At 49.8% G+C, this 22,269-nt stretch overlaps 1 long non-coding RNA gene across 3 annotated transcripts in view; it reads left to right on the top strand.

The window, feature by feature from the left end:
• Window positions 1–254: 254 nt before the first annotated feature.
• LOC140387170 (uncharacterized) overlaps window positions 255–22,269 on the top strand; it is a 62,453-nt gene continuing 40,438 nt past the window's right edge. For 2 of the 3 annotated variants that reach the window (XR_011933758.1, XR_011933757.1), the window contains exons 1-3: window positions 255–512; window positions 19,500–19,546; window positions 20,764–20,824. This is a non-coding gene — a long non-coding RNA (uncharacterized lncRNA). The remainder of the gene's footprint in view (window positions 513–19,499; window positions 19,547–20,763; window positions 20,825–22,269) is intronic. The other variant, XR_011933759.1, reaches the window with a different exon arrangement.

The raw sequence follows: 22,269 nt of genomic DNA, 5'->3' as shown, positions 1-22,269 counted from the left end.
TTATCTGATGCAATTCAATAGCGATCAAGGCTGTCTTCGTATTAGCAGAGATCTGAAAAAGAGTGTCTTGGCACCTTTGTTTTTGATTCCCACCAATCTTCAACCACTCACACTTTTGTCTTCAATATCCTCTTTGCTCACAGCATTTAGTTTTTTTTGTGGTAAAGCTTTGAGCCAGATGACCTCTGCACGTGGAAAACATCGAAAAAAGTGTTGGGGTGGGGGGGTGGGGCGACATTCTGCAGGCCAAACAACTGAGGAATTTGCAAGAGATTCTGTTTGACTGATGCAAAGCATATCAGTTTTTTCCTAAATCCAAAGTGCTTAGGCTAAGATTGACAACAGCTATGGCTTAAGGGATCCAAAGTATAAGTTGGGTGTATTACTGAAGTTGGACTAGTTGGAATCACGCAGTTTACAAGCACAGACACTGAGTGGTTTCCAGCTGCCCGTTGGGACAGCAGCATTCAGATGGAAAATGGCAGGCCCTGCCCTCCGGTTCCGGTGATGAGGTAGGTTGCCTGACTAACTGAAACGCTCCATCTTCTGGTGATCCTGTTGATTTATGACAATGGTCTCCTTCCTCCACATAACCAGATTTCTTTGTTTCCATTAAATGTGGCCATTCTGACAGCTAGCCCCGCTCCAAACTTACTGCCACTGACCTGGACTGTATGATACCAACCATTCGATAAGCAGCAGGAACTTGGGACTCAGTTATTCTCTACTACATCCCAGTCATCCATCCTGACCTTTGATTAACATCTCCGCTCTGGCAATGACTCCAGACCTGGGCCTTCCATTCTTCAGTAGGTCTGTTGAGGACTCAGCCAATAATCAGGCTACAGTTCAACTACTCCAGAGATTCAAGCATTGGGGCTCGATCGGGCCCCAAGTCTGGAGTAAGGTATGTGAGGCTCCTGAAAGCAGGATATCCACAAGCTGCATTAGGACATTTATTAAGATAAATTGTTTATCCAGCAAAATATCTTTGCCACACCTGTCGTAGGATACTATATTGCAATCGTATTCAACTCATCTAAAAATAAATTGCAGAATTTTCAGTGTTTTATTAGCAGTTAACATTTGATAACCCTTGTTTGAGGAAGCCTTTATGTTGAATTCCTATACAGTTCAATGTGTGAGGTCTCTTTGTCGATTTGTTCAAAGAGTTTGTTGCTATAATTTGACCACCGCAGCACCATAATTGGCAGAGGCAGCCAATCCAATGAGTGACCTTTAGCTCCCCTACCTGGAAGTGAACCAAAATAGGGGACTGTGGACTGTTAAGTAGTTTACAAGCTTCTGAGTAGCATGTTGAGAGCTGGTTTCACACAGATATACAAGAGTGACTCAATCCAATAACGTAGCATGTTAGCATATCAGTGCTCTTTAGAAGTCTTCTCTTTGTCAGCGAAAAAATGCTCCCCTGGCGCTTTCTGGCTCTTTTCAAGAATCCACCCTATCCATTGAAATGCAGCTGTTCATGAAAGAGGAGATTCATTCCATTACAAGGAAGCACTCTAGAGGGCAGGTTTCGAATTGCTGCTAATGGTACATTCAGCTCGAGTTTTTTAACCCCTCCTTCCTCACACCCTGCACAATATCTTTACACAAACAAAAGTTCTTAAGGAGCCTCAAAGGCTACAGCCAAACTTTGTCAAGCCTCTCCTTCCAAAGTGAGCAACATTTCCCCTTCAGCGTTGAATTATACAGCCCACATGCCCAATATGCGTAGCCTAGTTAAGTGTAACATGGAAGGACAATAAATTAGGTACCAAAAGAATGATCACCTCCTTCCACCGTTCAGACTTTTCAGATTTAGGCTCCTAATTAATGCCATATGTGCTGCTCTTTGTATTCACACACAGACTTAAATCAAATAAGAAAGCAATTTTTAACTACATACATCCCTTGTGAGCAAAACACTTGAACTATGTTTCAGAGCTATTAAAATGGTTCAAAAAACTTTTTCACTGACAATTGCAGCATTTGTCAAAATATTTGACTAATTGATTAATAAACAGTCATTTATCACTTTAAATGTGTGGGCTTTCACTCTTAAACCAATTTGCTGGAAAGGTCACAGAAAGTTGAAATGCTCAAAAATGTCTTCTTTAAGGTTGGGGTGGCGTGGGGCGAAGTTGCACTTATTTATTGAAAATAATGTTTCACATGTGTGAAACACATCGGTGCACCACTGTGCTGTGCTTCACGACTATGGTTTTGCTCCTTCGAAAATTCTAGATCTTATCCGCAACATAAAGGGAGGCAAACAGCAGAGGCCTGGCATTTCCATGGAGTAGTGGAGAGAAAATGACCGTGAGTCACTATTTCCCTCCTCACTTCTCCAAGGAAACTAGCAGGGAAACAGACATTCCAATTGCCTACCTTTCCAAGGTGACGCCCGTGTATTTTACATTTCAACAAATTGTTTTTTTAGAAAGTGCCCAGCTAGATTTGTATCAAATAAAATAAACCCTCCATCATGATGGTCTGGCCACATTGGCATTCTCAGCCCTATCATTGGAGGCCTTACCCATCATTTGATAGGATTCAGTATTATTGTGACCAGAGTGTGATTTGGTAGCCCAGTGCTTGGTATGGCATGGTAGCATTTTTTTCTTTTTTTTCTTCTTTTTTATTAATTTAGTGTACCCAATTAATCTTTTCCAATTAAGAGGCAATTTAGCGTGGCCAATCCACCTACCCTGCACATCTTTGGGTTGTGGGGGCGAAACCCACGCAAACACAGAGAGAATGTGCAAACTCCACACAGACAGTGACCCAGAGCTGGGATCGAACCTGGGACCTCGGCGCCGTGAGGCTGCAGGGCTAACCCACTGCCCCACCGTGCTGCCCCATGGCATGGTAGCATAATGGTTACTGCACTAGTAATCCAGAGACCTTCACTCATGCTGTGGCCATGTGAGTTCATGTTCTACCATGACAGTTGGGGAACTTGAATTCAGCTAATTACAAAAATCTGGAAGATACTGCGAGACACAGGATAAAAGAGCGCGAGGAGAGCGGCGGGGAAACAGCTGCCAGAGAAGCGGCTTTCAGATTTTCGACGGGAGCAGAGGCCAGGGGTCTGTCGGGAAGGTAGGTTTTCCGCTTTAAAAACTTTAAAAACTTACCTTGAAGAGTGACATCACAGTAAAGCAGTGACCTGATTGGCTGGTAAGGAAAGTGCTCCAATTTGCAGTAGCTGGGAGAAATTTAACTCTTCGTGTGTTGGTAAGTATTGTGATTGGTAAGCAAAATCTTTATTCCTTTCACTTATTCATTATTTGATATTATATTTGTAATCAGTTAATGTAAAGTGTAAAAATGTCAGGAGATCCCAGACCTGTGTTATCCTCCTCGTGCTCAATGTGGGAGTTCAGGGACGCGGCCGATGCCCCTGACTCCTTCACACACCAACGCATCATGGTGGGCGGGGTGGAGGGGGCGGGGTGCATTAACTGCGTACAGGACTCACGGACAGGCAGATCAAACCCCAAGTGGGGCAAAAATCAAACATGGCAAAGAAATTGAATGTTTTCATGGAACAGATGGTGGCAGTGGACCCATGGAGGTTCACACACCCAGGGAGAAGGAGTTCTCCTTTTTCTCCCAGGTACACAGGGTATATACCAGCAGCGGCTTTTCCATAATTGGGAAAGCGGTGTTTCCAGGAATAGTGGGAGCGGAGTCCTCTGCAATCGTAATCTCCGACCACGCTCCACACTACATGGATATGAAGCTGGAGACGGGTCGGGCTCAACACCCCCCTGGAGGCTGGACATGACCCTCCTGGCCGATGAAGCATTCTGCAAATAGATATCACAGGTCATAGACGGATATATTACCAACAACCAGAATATGGAGGTCTCACCCTCCATGGTCAGGAGACACTGAAGGCGGTTATAAGAGGAGTAATTATTGTGTATAAGGTTTGCAAAGATAGGAAGGAAGACCGTGGAACAACTGGCAGAAAGAAAAAAGCTGCAGATGAAATTTGACATGCTCTCCACAGGGAAAGAAGTGCACCAGCTCCACCTGACACAGGGGACCGTTTATGAACATGGAGACTAAGGCAGCCGCCTGTTGGCTCACCAGTTGCGAAAGCAGCCATGAGGGAAATAGCCCAGGTTAGGGACGATAGCGGGAGGCTAGTCGCCAGGCCAGAAAAGCACAACAAAGTCTTTGACGGACAGCACGGTGGCGCAGTGGGTTAGCCCTGCTGTTTCACGGTGCCGAGGTCCCAGGTTCGATCACGGCTCTGGGTCACTGTCTGTGTGGAGTTTGCACAATCTCCCTGTGTTTGCGTGGGTTTCGCCCCCACAACCCAAAGATGTGCAGGGTAGGTGAATTGGACACGCCCATTAATTGGAAAAAATGAATTGGGTACTCTAAATTTAAAAAAAACAAACAAAGTCTTTGCAACCTTCTACCGGGAGCTGTACACCTCTGAGCCTCCAAAGGGGGACTCGGGGATGAAGCAGTTCCTTGATGGGCAGGACATGCTGGTTGTGGAGGGAAGGTGCCGGGGCCAGGTGGATTCCCAGTGGATTCTACAAATCATCCATGCCATCACTGACCCTGCACCTGTGGGAGGTGTTTGCAGACTCGTTACGGGCACTTTGCCACCAGCACTGGCACAAGTCTCAGTATCGCTGATACCCAAAAAAGGACAAAGACCCGACTGAGTAGAGGCACATCTCTCTACTCAATGTAGAAGCAAAGATCCTGACAAAGGCCCTGACTAGGCAGCTGAGAGCTGTGTGCCAGAGGTAGTCACAGAGGACCAGACGGGCTTTATCAAGGGCAGGCAGCTAACAACGAACAACAGGCGCCTGCTGAATGTGATAATGACCCCATTCGGGGAGAGAAGACCGGAAGTGATCATTTCCCTGGCCACAGAAAACGCCTTCAACAGAGTTGAGTGAATGTCCCTCACGGAGGTACTGGAACAGTTTGGGTTTGGACCAAGGTTCCTTTCCTGGATGAATCCACTGTACAGTGCTCCCATGGACAGCGTACAGTAAAACACCACCAACCCTATATACATCCGGCTGCACAGAGGCACGAGACAGGGATGCCCGCTAACCCCACTGCTGTTTGCCCTAGCAATCGAGCCACTGGTGATCACCCTCAGAACGGCAAAGGACTGGAACGGTATCCAAAGGGGAGATACAGAGCATAGAGTTTCACTCTATGTGGATGACCTGCTCCTCTACATCTCAAATCCCCAGATCAGCAGGAAGGGGATAATGAAACTCAAGGAGCGGGATTCTCCGAGCCCACGCAGGGTCGGAGAAACGTCGGGGGCGGGGGTGGGGGGGAGGGGGGGGGGGGGGAGCGCGAATCCTGCCACGCCGCTCTGACGCCAGGCCGATGCTTCTCCGCTGGCCAGAGAATTGGTGCTAATCACGCCGGCGCGGTTGCAGCAGCACCAGTTGGGGGCCGTTGAAAGTGGCCCCCACGGCGATTCTCCACGCTCGATGAGCCGAGTTCCGCCGAGTCCAGCCGGCGTCGTTCGCGTGTGGCCCTACCCGGCGGGACCTCGGTGTTCTGGCTGCGGGGGCCGTCCTGGTGGGGTGTGGGGGGAAGCCGACTCCGGGGGGGGGGCCACCGCGGTGGCCAGGTCGGCGATCAGGGGCAACCGATTGGCGGGTGCACTCATTCCGGGGGGGGCCTAAGTTCCTCCGCACCGGGCCTCTGTAGGGCTCCACCATGTTGCCCGGGGGCCATTGCGGAGACGGTCGCGGCACGCATGCATGGGCCGGCTTTCGATGCCGGAGCAGTGCACAGCACTCCGGCGCCAGAATTTCGGAGAATCCCGGCCAACCCTTCTAGGGTTACAAGCTTGACCTGAGCAAGAGTGAGATCTTTCCTGTGAACTCGCAGGAGGTAGGGACAGAGGCTGGGCGGACTGCCGTTCAAGCAGGTGCTTGAATTCCGCTACCTGGGGATCCAAATAGCACATGACTGGACACAGATCCACAAATGGAACCTGACAAGTCGGGTGGCAGAAGTCAAAAGGGACCATCAGAGGTGGGGCCCACTCCCACCCTCCCTCGCAGGGAGAACACCAACAACCAAATGAACGTGCTGCCCGCGGAAGATGTTTGCAGACTCGTTACGGACACCTTGCCACCAGCACTGGCACAAGCCTCAGTATCGCTGATATCCAAAAAAGGACAAAGATCCAACTGAGTACAAGCCCATCTCTCTTCTCAACGTAGATGCAAAGATCTTCCTGTTCAGATTCCTCCCAATCTACATCCCCAAGGCCTTTTCAACACAGTCGACAAACTAATCATAGTGTTTATGTAGGGGTGGGGAGGGGGATTGTCCCTCTGAGTCCTGGCCACAGCTGCTCTTCTATCTTCCCCGGCCAAACACTTGAGAAGCCCAGTGGTAGCAGCCACGCTCCGGACGTGGCACCTAATGAAGCAGCAATTCGGCCTGACCGAAATGTCCACCATGGCCCCCATCTGGATCAACCACACATTTACGTCTGCAATAATGGACGCCACCTTCAAAAGGTGAAGGCAGGATGAGGGGGACACTGATTGTTAGGGACATGTACGAAGATGATAGAGCAACGACCCTAGGGGACCTCACAGGAAGGTTCCAATTACCACGAGGAAATTACCTGAGATACATTCAGGCCAAATATTCCTCCGTAAGGAAACAACGATGTATCCCCAGATATTGGGACACTGGTTAGTGGTAGTAGGTGTCTGTTAGCGGAGATATGCTCCCCCCCTGGACAAGACAAGGAAAAAAATGGGAGGAGGAACTAGGCATAGAGATAGGGGGAGGACTCAGGATTGAAGCACTACACAGGGCGAACTTCACCTCCACGTGCACAGGGCTGAGCCGAACACAGCTAAAGGTGGTACACAGAGTGCACCTAACCAGAACCCGAATGAGTGGATTCTTACTGGAAGTGGAGGAAAAATGTGAACGGTGCCAGAACGCCCGGCCAACCACATCCACATGTTCTGCACTTTTCCCAGACTTGTCGGGTACTGGATGAACTTTTTTGAGGTGATGTCCAGGGTTGTGGGAACGAGGGTAGAGTCATGCCCCGAAGTGGCGGGCTTTGGGGTTTCAGATCAGCCAGAACTCTTCATAGGGCGGGGGGGCCAATGCCCTCGCCTTTGCCTCCTTGATCACCCGCCGGAGAACCCTGCTCAGCTGGCGATCGGCAGCACCACCCAAAGCTGCAGACTGGCTGTCCGACCTGGCGGAATTTCTCAGGCTGGAGAAAATCAAATTTGCCATTCGAGGTGTCGGAAGACGGCTTCCACAGGACCTGGAAGCCATTCACCAACCTGTTCCAAGATCTGTTTGTAGCCACAAAGAGTAATGGGAGAGGGGGAGGAGTGGGATACAAATGAGCACGGGACAAAGAGAAAAAGAAGGAGGGGAGGGGGAAGGGGAGGGGGAAGGGGAGGAATAGGTGGGAGGGGGCGAAAGCACACAAAGAGAACAAGAGGTACAAGGAACAAAGCTGCAAGGGACTGGTCTGAGGGCAAGCTGAAGCCCAAACTAAGCTGTAAATAAACACTTGTAAATACATGCTCTGGCCATACTTTGCTTTTTCCCAGGGTAGAGGGGTCTTAGGTTTAAGGTGCGAGGGGCAAGGTTTAGAGGAGATGTACGAGGCAAGTTTTTTACACAGAGAGTAGTGGGTGCCTGGAACTCACTGCCAGAGGAGGTGGTGGAAGCAGGGACAATAGTGACATTTAAGGGGCATCTTGACAAATACATGAATGGGATGGGAATAGAGGGATACGGACCCAGGAAATGTAGAAGATTTTAGTTAAGACGGGCAGCATGGTCGGCACAGGCTTGGAGGGCCGAAGGGCCTGTTCCTGTGCTGTCCTTTTCTTTGTTCTTTGTCCTTTGTGCATACAGGGGATTGTAACAGATGTAGGTCAATAAAGGGGGGCCACAGCCACAGCGAGAGGGAAGACAATCGCCTGCAAATATAGGTGCTGATTTCATTTTTTCAAAATTTAGAGTACCCAATTCATTTTTTCCAATTAAGGGGCAATTTAGCATGGCCAATCCACCTACCCTGCACATCTTTGGGTTGCGGGGGTGAAACCCACGTAAACACGGGGAGAATGTGCAAACTCCAGACAGACAGTGACCCGGGGCCGGGATCGAACCTGGGACCTCGGTGCCGTGAGGCAGCAGTGCTAATTATTGCGCGACCATGCTGCCCGATATGTGCTGATTTCTGTTTGTCTTTTTAATTTTATTTTTTGCATGGTTTTGTAACATGTAACTTATAAGTCGTAAAAAATAAGATGTGAAAATCCCAATGAAAACATTTAAAAAAAACAATTCACACAGTGCAGAAGAAGGACATTCAACCCATTGCGTCTGTGCCAACCCTATGAAAGAGTCATCGAGTCAGAGATGTTGACAGCATGGAAACAGGCCCTTCGACCCAGCTTGTCCATGCAGCCCAGTTTCTATCACTAAGCTAGTACCACTTGCCTGCATTTGGCCCATATCCCTCTATACCCACCCTGCCCATGTAACTGTCTAACTGCTTTTTAAAGGACAAAATTGTACCCGCCTCTACCACTGCCTCTGGCATCTCATTCTAGATGCTCCCTGATGCACAACCAATACTCTTGAGACCACGAGGAGTCATATCGATTCAGCTTTAATCAGATAGAACTGTACCCAGCAGCGATGTTACAGAAGTGAAGGCTACTGGGACGGCACCGGTTCTTATACCCCACCTCTCAGGGCGGGGCTATGTACATTACCCAATGGTAGACCCCACGGTCTAGCCAATGGTCATTCACCTCTCAGGTACTGCAATACCTGGTATTACCACATTCACCCCCTGTTAAAAAAGGAGCCAGCTGGGTGATGGCCAGTGTCACTGTCGCCTTTGCATGGTAGGACCAGGTATTGCAGATACCATGCTGTCGAGGGTAACGGAGAAAGCTCTTGTGTTGTTTATTTTTTTCATGGTGTTGCAATCAGACGATCGGGTGGCCTGGTCGTCCTACTGGAGCGTCTAAGTTTCGGCGGTGATCCTGGTGAGGGCCCCGGCGGTTGTGACTCCGGGAACGTGGTGTCTTCCTCCCAGGCAGTTTCGTCACCCCTAGGCGGCGCTGTAGGGGCGAAAAATGGGCAGGGGGGCGCCTGTAGGGGGCGTCGGTGCCTGTTCGGCGCTGGGTCGGTGTTCCGGCGGCAGTACTGACCCTCTGGTCAGGGGCCTGGGGGGGGTGGGGGTGGGGGGGGGGGGGCTGTGGCACGGGCGCGCGTGGGGCTCCGGCGGGCGCCAGGTCCCGAAGGGAGACCGTATCTTGGCGTCCGTCGGGGAACGCTACGTAGGCGTACTGGGGGTTGGCATGCTGCAGGTGGACCCTCTCGACCAACGGATCCGACTTGTGCGCCCTCGCATGTTTCCGCAGCAGGACGGGTCCGGGTGTCGCTAGCGAGGTCCCCGAGGTAGACTTCCTGTGGAAAACAAGGAGACGTTCGTGAGGTGTCTGGTTTGTGGTAGCACATAGCAGGGACCGAATGGAGTGAAGGGCCACTGGGAGGACTTCTTGCCAGCGGGAGACTGGGAGATTCCTGGACCGAAGGGCCAGCAGGACGGTCTTCCAGACCGTTCCATTCTCCCTTTCTACCTGCCCGTTACCCCGGGGGTTGTAGCTGGTCGTCCTGCTCGAGGCAATGCCTTTGCTAAGCAGGAACTGGCGCAGCTCGTCGCTCATAAAGGAGGACCCCCTATCACTGTGGATGATGCGGGGAAACCGAACAGTGTAAAAATACTTTGGAGGGCATTGATGACGGTGGTTGTGGTCATGTCTGGGCAGGGGATGGCGAATGGGAACCGGGAGTACTCGTCAATCAAGTTAAGGAAGTACGTGTTGCGGTCGGTGGAGGGGAGGGGGCCTTTGAAGTCCATGCTGAGGCGTTCAAAAGGGACGGGAAGCCTTTATCAGATGCGCCCTTTCTGGTCGGTTTGCACTCCGCGCAGATTTGGCAGTCCCTGGTGACTGTCCTGACCTCCTCGATGGAGTAAGGCAGGTTTCGTGACTTAATGAAATGGAAGAACCGGGTGACTCCCGGGTGGCAGAGGTCTTCGTGGAGGGCTTGGAGGCGGTCTACTTGTGTGGTGGCACAAGTGCCGCGGGATAGGGCATCAGGAGGCTCGTTCAGCTTCCCGGGACGGTACAAGATCTCGTAATTGTAGGTGGAGAGTTTGATCCTCCACCGCAAGATCTTGTCGTTTTTTATCTTGCCCCGCTGCGCATTATCGAACATGAAGGCCACCGACCGTTGGTCCGTGAGGAGAGTGAATCTCCTGCCGGCCAGGTAATGCCTCCAGTGCTGTACAGCTTTTACTATGGCCTGGGCCTCCTTTTCAACCGAGGAGTGGCGAATTTCGGAGGCATGGAGAGTGCGGGAGAAGAAAGCCACGGGCCTGCCTGCTTGGTTGAGGGTGGCGGCCAGAGCTACGTCGGACGCGTCGCTCTCGACCTAGAAGGGGAGGGACTCATCGATGGCGCGCAACGTGGCTGTTGCGATGTCCGCTTTGATGCGGCAGAAGGCCTGGCGGGCCTCCGTCGACAGGGGGAAGGTTGTGGATTGGATCAGGGGTCGAGCCTTGTCGGCGTAATTAGGGACCCATTGTGCATAGTAGCTAAAGAAGCCTAGGCAGCGCTTTAGGGCCTTGGGGCAATGAGGGAGGGGGAACTCCATGAGCTGCAGCAAGGAGTTTTGGTCGGGCAGTGCATAGCCAGCCGTGCTGGGGGTTGAGGCCCCATCCAAGATGGCGCCGGCCATGGATCGCACATGGAGTCCGGGGACGGGTGCTCCGAAGATTGGACCGGTGAGGGACAAAATGGCGGCGCGCACTCCTCCAGCGTGGTTGCCGGGGGGCAAAATGGCCACGGCTGTGACGCTGCCTGGAGGGACAAAGGCTGCGGTGCGCGTTGGGCCGGCGGGGCTGGGAAAAAGGAGTGCCCTGGGCCTTGGACAGTCGGGACTTGAAAGAACGGCTGTGATTGAACAGCAGGCCGCGGCCACCGCGCAGGCTAGGCAGACCGCGGCATAGTGGCCTTTCTTGCCGCACCCTTTGCAGGTGACGGTGCGGGCCGGGCAGCGCGAGCGCGCGCGGGTGATTCGCCTGGCCGCAGAAGAAGCAGCGTTGGCCGGCGGCGGTAGCGGGGCGCCTTGCCGCGCAGGCCTGCGGAGTTAGCGGGTATGTCTGCGGGTTAAGCGGGTAAGTCTGGGGGCTGCTGCGGCGGGGTGCCACGCAGCCCAGGGGGGCACGGTGCGCGCGGGGGCGTTAGCGAGGGCATTTGTGTACGCCACGTCCATGGACCCTGCCAGGGCCCGGGCCTCGGTGAGGCTTAGTGTGTCCATTTCGAGGAGCCTTCGGCGGATGTCGGGGGAAACCATACCTGCCATGATAGCGTCACGGATTAAAAGTTCAGTGTGCTCGTTCCCCGTCACCGCTGGGCAGCCGCAGCTTTGGCCCAGCACTGTCAGTGCCCAGTAGAAGTCTTTGAGTGTCTCATCTGGGCTCTGCCATCTCGTTGCCAGCAGGTGACGGGCGTAGACTCGGCTCAGCGGACGAATGTAATGTCCTTCCAGCAGCTCCATCGCTTTATCATAGTTCGTCACCCCTTCGATCAGGGGGTAGATCGCCGGGCTGACCCGCGAGGGTAGGAGGTGCATCTTCTGCCTTTCCGTGGGGGTGTCAGCAGCCGTATCGAGGTAGCTCTGGAAGCACGCCAGCCAATGCTTAAAAATCGCGGCGGGGTTTTCTGCGTGCGGGCTGAGCTGAAGGCACGTCGGCTTGATGCGGAGATCCATCCTTCAAAAGTACTTATCTGATTAAATTGATACACAATCAATACTCTTGTGACCACGAGGAGTCATATCGATTCAGCTTTAATCAGATAGAACTGTACCCAGCAGCGATGTTACAGAAATGAAGGCTGCTGGGATGGCACCGGTTCTTATACCCCGTCTCTCAGGGCGGGGCTATGTACATTACCCAATGGTAGACCCCGCGGTCTAGCCAATGGTCATTCACCTCTCAGGTACTGCAATACCTGGTATTACCACACTCCCCACCCTCTGTGTGAAGAAATTTCCCCTCTGGTCTCTTTTGTATCTCTCTCCTCTCACCTTAAACCTATGCTCTCTGGCTCTAGTCTCCTCTAGCTTTTGAAAAAGATGTTGACTATCTACCTTATCTATGCTCCTCATTATTTTATCGACCTCTATAAGATTACCCTTAAGCCTCCTACGCTCCAGGGAAAAAAGTCCCAGCCCCTCCTTATAACACAGACCATCAAGGCCTGGTGGCATCCTCATAAATCTCATCTGCAGATTCTATGCCTTCTGATTCTATATCGCTCCTTGCTGTCATTTACCTTCATTCCTTACTAACAATGCAACCCCGCCCCCTTTGCCCATCTGCCTGTCCTTTCGATAGGACACATATCCTTGTATATTTAGATTCCAGCCCTGATCCCCTTGCAGCCACGTGTCTCTGATGCCCACAACATCGTACCGGCCTATTTCAATGTGAGCACCAAGCTCATTTACCTTGTTCCGTATACAAAGAGCATCCTAGCTAGGCTCACTCCCCCGCCCTATCCCCGTAACCCCACCTAACCTGCACACTTTTGTACACGAAGGGGAATTTAGCATGGGCAATTCACCTAACCTGCACACCTTTGGACTATGGCAGGAAACCGGAGCACCCGAAAGAAACCCACACAGACACGGGAGGGAACGTACAAACTCTGCACAATCACCCCAGGCCAGAATCGAACATGGGTCCCTGGCGCTGTGAGGCAGCAGTGCTAAACACTGCGCCACCCACAATCTGTAACCTTAAGGCCCAGCATTACCCTCGCTCTAACATTACCATCAAATTGTTTCAATGAAGAGTGCAGGAGAGCATGAAAGGAGCGGCATCAGTCATACTGAAAAATTAGGTGCTAACCTGGTAAGACTACCACAGGGTGACCTGCATGCTAAATAATAGAAGCAGAAAGCTACGGAGAGAGTTCAGCGATGCCACAATCTAAAAGTTATATCAAAGCCTTACTGTCCTGCCACATCCAGTCATGAATGACGGTGGACAATTGAAAACGAATGGGAGGAGGAGGTTCCATCCGTTACCATCTTCAGTGATGGTGCAACTCATCGTGTAAGCGTGAAAGATAAGGCTCAATGGTTTGCAACCATCTTTCGCCAGAAGTAGTGAGGGGATAATCCATCCTGACATCTCCCTGAGACCCCACTATCAAAGACACCAGTCTTTAACCAGTTCAATACATTCCACATGACATCAAGAAATGGCTGTGTGTGCTGGCTACGGGCCCTGACAACATTCCGACTGTATTACTGAAGTTGTGTCTGAGAACTTGATGCAGGACAAACCTTGAGCCAAACTTTCTCAGTGCAGCTACAACACTGGCATCTATCTGTTAAAGTGGAAAATTGCCCAGTTACGTCTTGTCCACAAGAAACAGGACAAATCCAATCTGACCAATTACCGCCACATCAGCCTTATCCTGATAATCAGCAAACTGATGGAATGTGTTGTCGATGGTGCTAGCACATAGCAATTACTCAGCAATAACTTGGTGACCATTGCGCAGTTTGGGTTCCACCATGACCACTCGGTTCCCGATTTTAATACAACCTTTGTCTAGACGTGGACAAAGAAGTTGACTTCCAGAGGTAAGTTGGTGTGACTCCCCTTGACATCAAGGCAGCATTTGGCCAGGTGTGACAGACCAGTAAAATTGAAATCAGTGGAAATCAGGAGCAAAACTCTCCAATGGTTGGAGTTCTCCTTAGCACAGAGGGAAGTTAGTAATGGCTACTGCAGACCAATCATTTTAGCTTCAGGACACTGCTACAACAATTCCTCAGTGTCCAACATCTAACCATCTTCAGTTGCTTCATCAATGACCACTTCTTCATCTTACAGTCAAAACTGGGGAAGTTCACTGATTAATGCTTAGTGCTCAGATCCATTCACAACTCTCAAATAATGAAATGGTCCATAGCCACATACAATAATCGGAATTTAGCTGATAAGTGGCAACTAATAGTCACATCACACAAGTGCCAGGAAATGACCAACTCTAAAAAAAGCGAATCTTGCCACTTCCCAGTGAAATTCAACAGCATTACCACCACAGAACTCCCACCCTTCAAATCCTGTGGGGGTGGTGGGACACCTTTGACCAAAGATTTAGCTAGACCAGCCACATAAATACTTTGGCTACGAGAGCAGTTCAGATCTTCTGAGGTGAGTTGCTTCCCAAAGCCTGTCCACCATCTACAAGGCACAAGATATGTGTGACTAATCTCCTCAACGAAACCAGCTGTAAGAGCCCAGAGGTTTGACACCATCCTATCCAAAGCAGTCCCTTGATTGGCACCCAGTCCACCACGTAAACACCCACTCCCTCCACCACCAACGCATAGTGCAGCAGTGTGCTCCATCTACAGGATTTATGGTAGCAGCTCGCCACAGTTTCTTCTACAGCGCCCCTCAAGCCACAAGCATCATCAGGATCATCAACAAGAAAGACAAAGGCAGCAGGTGCATGGGAACACGACCAACTGCAAGTTCTCCTCCAAGTCACAAATCAACCTGACTTGGAAACATATTGCTATTCCTTTATTGTTACTGAGCCAAAATCGTCAAACTTCCTCCCTAATTGCACTGGGGGAATATATTTTTTCTTCACTTGCGGGATGTGGGCATTGCTGTGAATGTCACTATCATTTCCATGGGAAAGGTGGGGGTGAGACACCTTCTTGAATAAAACTGACTGGCTTGTTGATCTGAGGGCCATTAAGAGTCAGCCATGTTTCAGTGGGTCCGGAGTCACATATAGAACAGAGAAGAAGGCAAATTTGCTTCCCTAAAGGAAATTAGTGAACTAGATATGATTTTTTCCAACCCTGGAGCTTTTAAAAAAATTTAGAGTACCCAATTATTGTTCACCAATTAAGGAGCAATTTAGTGGAGCCAATCCACCTAAACTGCACATCTTTGGGTTGTGGGGGGAGACCCACGCAGATACGGGGAGAATGTGCAAACTCCACGCGGCGGTGACCTGGGGTCAGGATCGAATCCGGGTCCTCAGCGCCACCTTGCCGCCCTCAACCCTGCAGCTTCATAGTAAGAAGTCTTATAACATCAGATTAAAGTCCAACAGGTTTGTTTCGAATCACTAGCTTTCGGAGCACTGCTCCTTCATCTGTAGTTTCATGGTCACCTTTACACAATTTTCCTTTCCTAACATCTGCTCCCTAAGACAAAAGCCTTTGAAACAGCCACTATCACAAGTGTCAGAGGCTTCCTTGAAAGCCCACAACACTTCAAAAGGCTAAATGGTTTCACTTCCTCTTTATAGCAGAAAGCATTTAATTCCTTTGATGTGTTGAGGAGTTGTCAATCAGAGGAAGAGTGTTTATAAACATTGTGGTTAGCATCAAAGCAGGGTACTTGAGATGCATTCAAGCATGAAGAGAAAGATACATAAACAATTCATCAAGCAGCTGTCTGAACCGTTAATCTGTCAATCGCAAGCAATTGAAAGGTATCGGAAGCCTTTTCAAGTGTTGCGAGCAGCAGGGTACATTATCGGTGTCCTGATCTTCTTGACTTCCCCTTGTGGTCCATGGTTTCACTGTCAGGGTGGAGATACCATGGTGCTAGGGGGCAGTGCACCTTTGGAAATGCCAGGGAGTGAAGACTGAAGGTGGCGCATGAAGGGGGTTTGATGGGGTGGCTGATGAGGGGGGGAGCTGGAGGGTTGCTGCAGGGAATTGGGTCAAACTCATGTGAGCATGGTGTGGGGGGAGGTGGCTCATTATTCTCATCGGGGTGGGGAGGATGCTCCTCATTGTCAGCAGGGTGGTCCGGATTTCCATTGTTTGAGAAGAGGGACCTGCCGCTGGACTTTATGATCGGGCCACCCGCTCAATATGGTGGCCCGACACCGGAATCGCAATGGAACCGGGTGAGCTCTCTACCATGCATAAATCTTCATGGTTAAGGATTGAGACTCTGGCCTGGGTGCCGCGCCTAGTGCCAGTGGAGACCAATCCCAATTCTTCGCTGGCTGGAGCACTTAGGCTCCAAAATGGAGAATCCCGGCCTCTATCTCTTTGTCCAAACTTTTGTTTACCTGTCCTAATCCCTCGTAATGTAACTCGGCAAAAAATATATCTGACAAAAACCCTGTGAAGCACCTTTCGATGCTCTTACATTGTTAAAGGTGCTATATAAATGAAAGTTGCTATTTCATTAGATAATGAAATGTTCTTGGAATTCTAATGCACATCTCAAATTGCCAGCAAATTTGGTGATAGTTCTCTCTCTGACACTATATCAGATTTGTTTAACTTGGAGCAATAGCATCACTGTGAAACCTGGGAGCAAGTTACTTTTCTGCACTCTTAGATGGGAAATGATAACTGGCAAGGAAAAGGTAAAACAGAGTGGGGAATATAGGGAAAAATCATATCGATATTATGGAAAAAATAAGCAGCCAAGAAACCTTCAGCGTCTGCTTTTAGTTTCTTCATATGACCCATCATGTGGCAGCCTCAGGATTATGGTACTGGATTATTAACCCAAAGGTTGTGCGTTCATAATCCCATAAGATTGGAAATTATTGCCATGTACCAGAAAAATATTCATAAAATCTGTTCTCATGTTATAAGATAAGAATGGGCTTGCAAATGCCACGTGGAGAGTGGCCTTCATGTAACATCAGCTCACACTACATTCTTGATTCACATTGCCCTCAAAGTAAGCAGGGATAGCCAATAAACAACCCCTTGCTAGTGTTTCCCACATCCCAAGTACAAATATATGACTCTGGTTTTCCTGTCAATATAAAGGTGAGGTTGACAGCACTTGTCGTTATTTATGTGCAAATAGTACAACTTCAGATGGGGGACAGGTGCATGGTCAAATATCCAAGAGATGGTGTCTGACTTGTACTGTTCTGCCATTAGCATCTGTTGCTAACTTTTGGTTGGCTCGTAAATGTTGCTCGTTGTGTCTTTACTTAATTTGCTCTGTTTTATAACCTTTGCTCCAGAGTCGCCAGGTATCTTTATGATACCACCACGAGGTTCAAGTGCTGATCAATAACTCAATACACCAGTTAGTACGTTCCAAATCAAAACACATTTATTATACACGGTCAATCACTACTCATGCGTAAAACTCTACTTACTAGACTATCTCTAACACTAAAAGGCCTATACTTAGCTTTGGAACTGGCCCACCAGGTCAGGGGAACAAATAGCCTTTCGTTCGATTCTGAGTCTGCAGACGTCAAAGCTGGTATAGACTGGTAGCCAGGCGTGCCTATCTCGTAGCGTGCGTTGACTGGAGACTTACTTGGTTGGTGCAGCTACTAGGCAGGTCACTGTCAAAGGTTGTTTCGAGCTGCTGAGAGACCCTGCCAAGAAGGACGAGTTGAACTTGGGGACTCTGTTTTATAGTCCCCAGGGGCTTCGCACCATTCGGGGTGGACCCGGTACCTGGTTCCAAGTGATTGGACTAAGTTCTGATCACTTGGATCGATTTCTCCAATACTGGAGCTGTTCCCTGATCGCTGGGCGGTTCCTAAGTGTCCATTGGCCTTCCTTTGTCTTGGCTCCTGCTGGGGCCGAGGAGTCTGGCTCGGCTTTGTTTACCTTAACTGTTTCCAATTGTTCCCGAGGATCGCTCATCGATATGTAGATGGTTGTTAGTTTCAGTGCTGTCTGGGTTCCTGCAAGTTCTAATACACAGGAAACTTTGCACCTGCTTGTTTTTCCTGCATTGGCTGAATTTCCCTGCATTCTTAGCGGATCTCCATTTTAAGTCAGGAAGTGGCCAACCCAGGTGGCTACACATCTAAAAGGTTTATCTCGCTTATTGCCTCACCAGAGACATACAATGAATGAAATGAAGTTGCTGTATTTGCAGGTAGATATACTAAACTCACCACGGAAAGATAAGCCATGTCCATTCCAATCTAAGTACCCTCTTAGTGATGTGACATGGGTTAAAAAATGCAAGTCAACCTTACCTGCATTGAATATTAACTACTACATATGTGGAGTTTCGTTCATTGAGGTTTAAATTATTGTTGGAGATTTTAAAAAGTGTAAACTTGTTTTTTTTAAACTTTTCTTTTATCTTTTCTCGCTCTTCATCCAATAGTTCTTTCCTTTTCTTTACTTCTCTTTCCTAAACTAATTTGGATTTGAGTCCACCCCCTTTAATTTAGGCTTCCTTTTTTCTTTGCGCTGTTATTTTCGCCATCCTTCAGTTTAATTTGCTAAGGAGATCCAAAATCGTAGTAGAGGCCCAAATCAAGCTTTGTGCTGGGCGTCAGGCCGATCGCAAGTCACTCGATTCATTGTGCCTATTGCGATTTGGATCACCACCTCGCTGGTAGATATGTGGATTCTGTATTCACCCAGAGTCACCAGCCATGCCTGTGAGGCCTCAATTGGGCGTTGATAGTACTGGTTTCTATAAACATGGACTAGATGTGATGGCAACTCGGGAGGTCTCCGAGGCCATTTGAGCTCCCCGGTGGTCGGGGACAGGGCAAGGTAGTACCCTGGCACTCCCTGAAGGTAGTACCCTGGCATTCCCTGGGCACTCCCCCAGCACCCAGGCATGGCTAGGGTGCCACAGGCACTTCCCAGATGCCAGGTTGGCAGTGCCACAGTGCCCGGACGCCAGGATGGGAATTCCAAGGGTCGAGACTTGAGTGGGACCATGGCCATGAAGGTTGAGGGAGGGGGGGGGGGTGATGCGAGGATCCGGAAATGGATGGGGGCCCAAAAAGGGGCGTGGTGGGGGCTTTTAAAGGGGGCCCTCAGTAACCCCAGAGAAGGGTTTCCTCACTTGGGGGTAATGCCCACGTTGGGGCATGTGGGTGGCATTGCCTGTGTGTGGGGTGTGTGGCAACCCGTAAGCTCACTTAGAGATTGGGGCACCGTTTGAAAACAGCACCCTGATCTCTGAGGAGCCGGTTTTGCTGGCGAGTTCAGCTGCCCACTGCAGTAAAAAATTCGAAGTGTGGGCTGGACCAGGAACAACTCCCCCAAGGCCCAAAAAACCCGACTAAATGTGGGTGAATACTGATCTGGATCTCATTCAAAAAGCCAACGGGAAACACCCCACCAAACTTGCCCAGAATGACACATCAATTTTTGGGATAAATCTCGACCTCTGTTTGACTCTCCACAGATTCTGCCAGGCCTGTTGAGGTTTCTGAATATTTTCTGTTTTTACTTGGTTGTCATCTACCTGCTATCCTTTTTTTCAAAGAGCCTTTGGAGAGTTTCTATATTAAAGACGTTTCTGAGTGCCGCGGAATGTTAAACTGCTGTTTAATGTCCATCTTTGAAATATCTATAGAAATGAAAATATAAACAGGCATTATTTTTTGCAGGGATTTTCCAGGAATTTTCGAGTGAAGTGGTCAATGATCTAATCTTGGTAAGATTATCCAAGTTGTTTAAAATGCTTCTCCCCCATAATCTTCAAAATTGTAAACAACATGACACTTGATGAAGTTAAGTGACACAGCGTTAGAAAACCACAAATCAAATTGTCAGAAAGGAGTGTGTGATATGGCTATTGACCTGTGTTCGATTGCTATTCATCATTCATTTGACATTAAAAAAAACTGATCCTCTCCTGTTCCCCGTGGTCAATTTGTCGACTGCAATTACTGGCAGTATTTCAATATAGTGTTGATACTTTATTTATTTTGCTAATAAATTTGACAAATTACTTCCAACGGGTAAGATTTCCAAAAGGAGAATTTGGAAGTATGTGAGGGATTTATGTAACTTAAAGTCCGTGTTGATTTTGTCCGTGTTGATTTTGTCCGTGTTGATTTTGTCCGTGTTGATTTTGCGTGTGGGTGCGGTTTAAAAAACCTGACTGGACACTCTCTAAAAGCAAAACAATATCATTTTGCCTTTTTTTTCTGGAGAATAGTGCTGAATTCTTAGTTCTCCTTATGTTGACAAAATACATATTTCAGAGATGCTTAGTCAAGTCTACTTTATAATACGTTCTGATACAATGTATAGATTGAAGCTTGCACTATTTTGACAAAACAGCAAAGAATATTGTACACCACATGAAATATTAGAGAGGTACAATTTCCACTCCTTCCCAATAACACAGAAGAAGCTGTACCAAAATTAAAACCTGTTACTGTAATAAACTGAGAATGTCCTTTTACTCAATAGCCAATTAGGGGAGGCCTTAATATCCTTCCATTTCGCAATCCAGTGACCCAAGTACTCTTTACTACCAGACAATGGCACTCATTCACCAGAGTCTCCATCATTGCAGCTTATCCTCAATCTATGTTCCAGTGTATTATGTCGATGTCTTTTGAAAGGGAAGGCCTCTCTTTGAACAAAAATGTGAAAACAGAACACTTGGGACGACAAATTGGGGTAACATGTGCCCTTAGAGCTTAAAGATGACATCCGCAGAGTGCATGCATGCTTTTTGGGGTAAAATCATGCCAGATACCATATTGGTGAAGCCAATTAGCATGCGCACAGTGAATGGCCACCGGAGATATGCAGAGCAGGAAGATGATGATGTCAATCAGCTTGCAACATTGATTTGATGCCATGCAGCCATTTTGGAACGTGACACTCCAGCTAATGCCATCTCTTAATCTCACACAGCTGAACATAAGCTCAGCAGAAATAAGGAACACGATTTAAAGGAATCATCAACTACATACAGGTTAGTTGCTGATTGAATTCTTGTGGCTGTTGCTATGATTCTACAAGGAGTTGGTGCTTTGTATAGTTGCTTAAAATTGCATAAGTTAGTGGTGTGGCTTGTGTTAAAGGAGTTCCTGCTGCAATCAGGCTGCACAAAGCTGTTGCTCCCATACACGGGTGCATAGTAGGAATATAGAATAGCTTGGAGAATGAACACGAGCCACATAGAGCAAGACAAGATGTGAGAAGAGGGATGAGGTGGAGAAGGAGTGAAAGAGTGGCTCTCAGCAGAAGCTATGTCTGCACTGGTCGCTCAGGGAGTAATTCTCTGACAGGAACCTTAGTGAGCAACAGTGTGTAAGATATCTGCACTTCAATTTGGGCATTCTCACTAAAATCTGCATCAAACTGCCATCACAGCTGCAAAGTTAGAGCAGGTGCGGACTGACTGCATTGCCACTCTCTGTGAAGGCAAATGCGGCAATTAACTTTTCTACATCTGGCTCCAACCACGCTGGAATTAGAGATATTTCCAACATCTTGCAATCAGGGGTGGGATTCTCCGAAGGGTGAAAAGAAGCTCGGGGGGGGGGGGGTAAATCCTGCCCCCGCCGCTCGCCGAATTCTCCGCAGGGTGAAAAGTCGACGGGGCGTCAATCGCGCCGCCCGCCTCGGAGAATGTCAGGGGCCACGGGTCACGTCGGCGTAAATCAAAACACCTTTTTAATGGCGTCAACCAGTGCTGATGGTTGACGACGTCCAGTGTGGAGGTAGGTCACGGCCTGGGGGGTGGGCGCAGGAGAGGTGATGACGTGGCCGCAGTGGGGTTTCGGGGGAGTGCCGGGGAACGGGGGGGGGGTGCCAGCGAGGGGGACGAGGGGGATGATTGCTGGGGACGGGGGGGGGGGGGTGATTGCCGGGGACGGGGGGGTTGGGTGCCGGGGCCGGGGGGGGGGTGAGTGCCGGGGACGGGGAGGTGAGTGCCGGGGACGGGGGGGGGGGAGGGTGAGTGCCGGGGACGGGGGGGGGTGAGTGCTGGGGACGGGGGGGACGGGGGGGGGTGAGTGCCGGGGACGGAGGGGGTGAGTACCGGTGAGGGGGACGGGGAGGATGAGTGCCGGGTAAGGGGGGATGAGTGCCGGTTACGGGGGGATGAGTGCCGGTTACGGGGGGATGAGTGCCGGGTATGGGGGGGGGGTGAGTGCTGGTGACGGGGGGGGCTGAGTGCCGGGGACGGGGGGGGGTGAGTGCCGGGGACGGGGGGGGTGAGTGCCGGGGACGGGGGGGGTGAGTACCGGGGACGGGGGGGGGTGAGTGGCGGGGGGGGGGGGTGAGTGCCGGGGACGGGGGGGTGAGTGCCGGGGGTGAGTGCCGGGGACGGAGGGGGCGGGTACCGGTGAGGGGGACGGGGAGGATGAGTGCCGGGTAAGGGGGGGTGAGTGCCGGGGACGGGGAGGATGAGTG

Source organism: Scyliorhinus torazame, chromosome 12, assembly GCF_047496885.1.
Source record: "Scyliorhinus torazame isolate Kashiwa2021f chromosome 12, sScyTor2.1, whole genome shotgun sequence".
Classification (NCBI taxonomy): Eukaryota; Metazoa; Chordata; class Chondrichthyes; order Carcharhiniformes; family Scyliorhinidae; genus Scyliorhinus; species Scyliorhinus torazame.
Note: the sequence above shows the minus strand (reverse complement) of the source record. Positions and strands in the feature narration are given on the sequence as shown.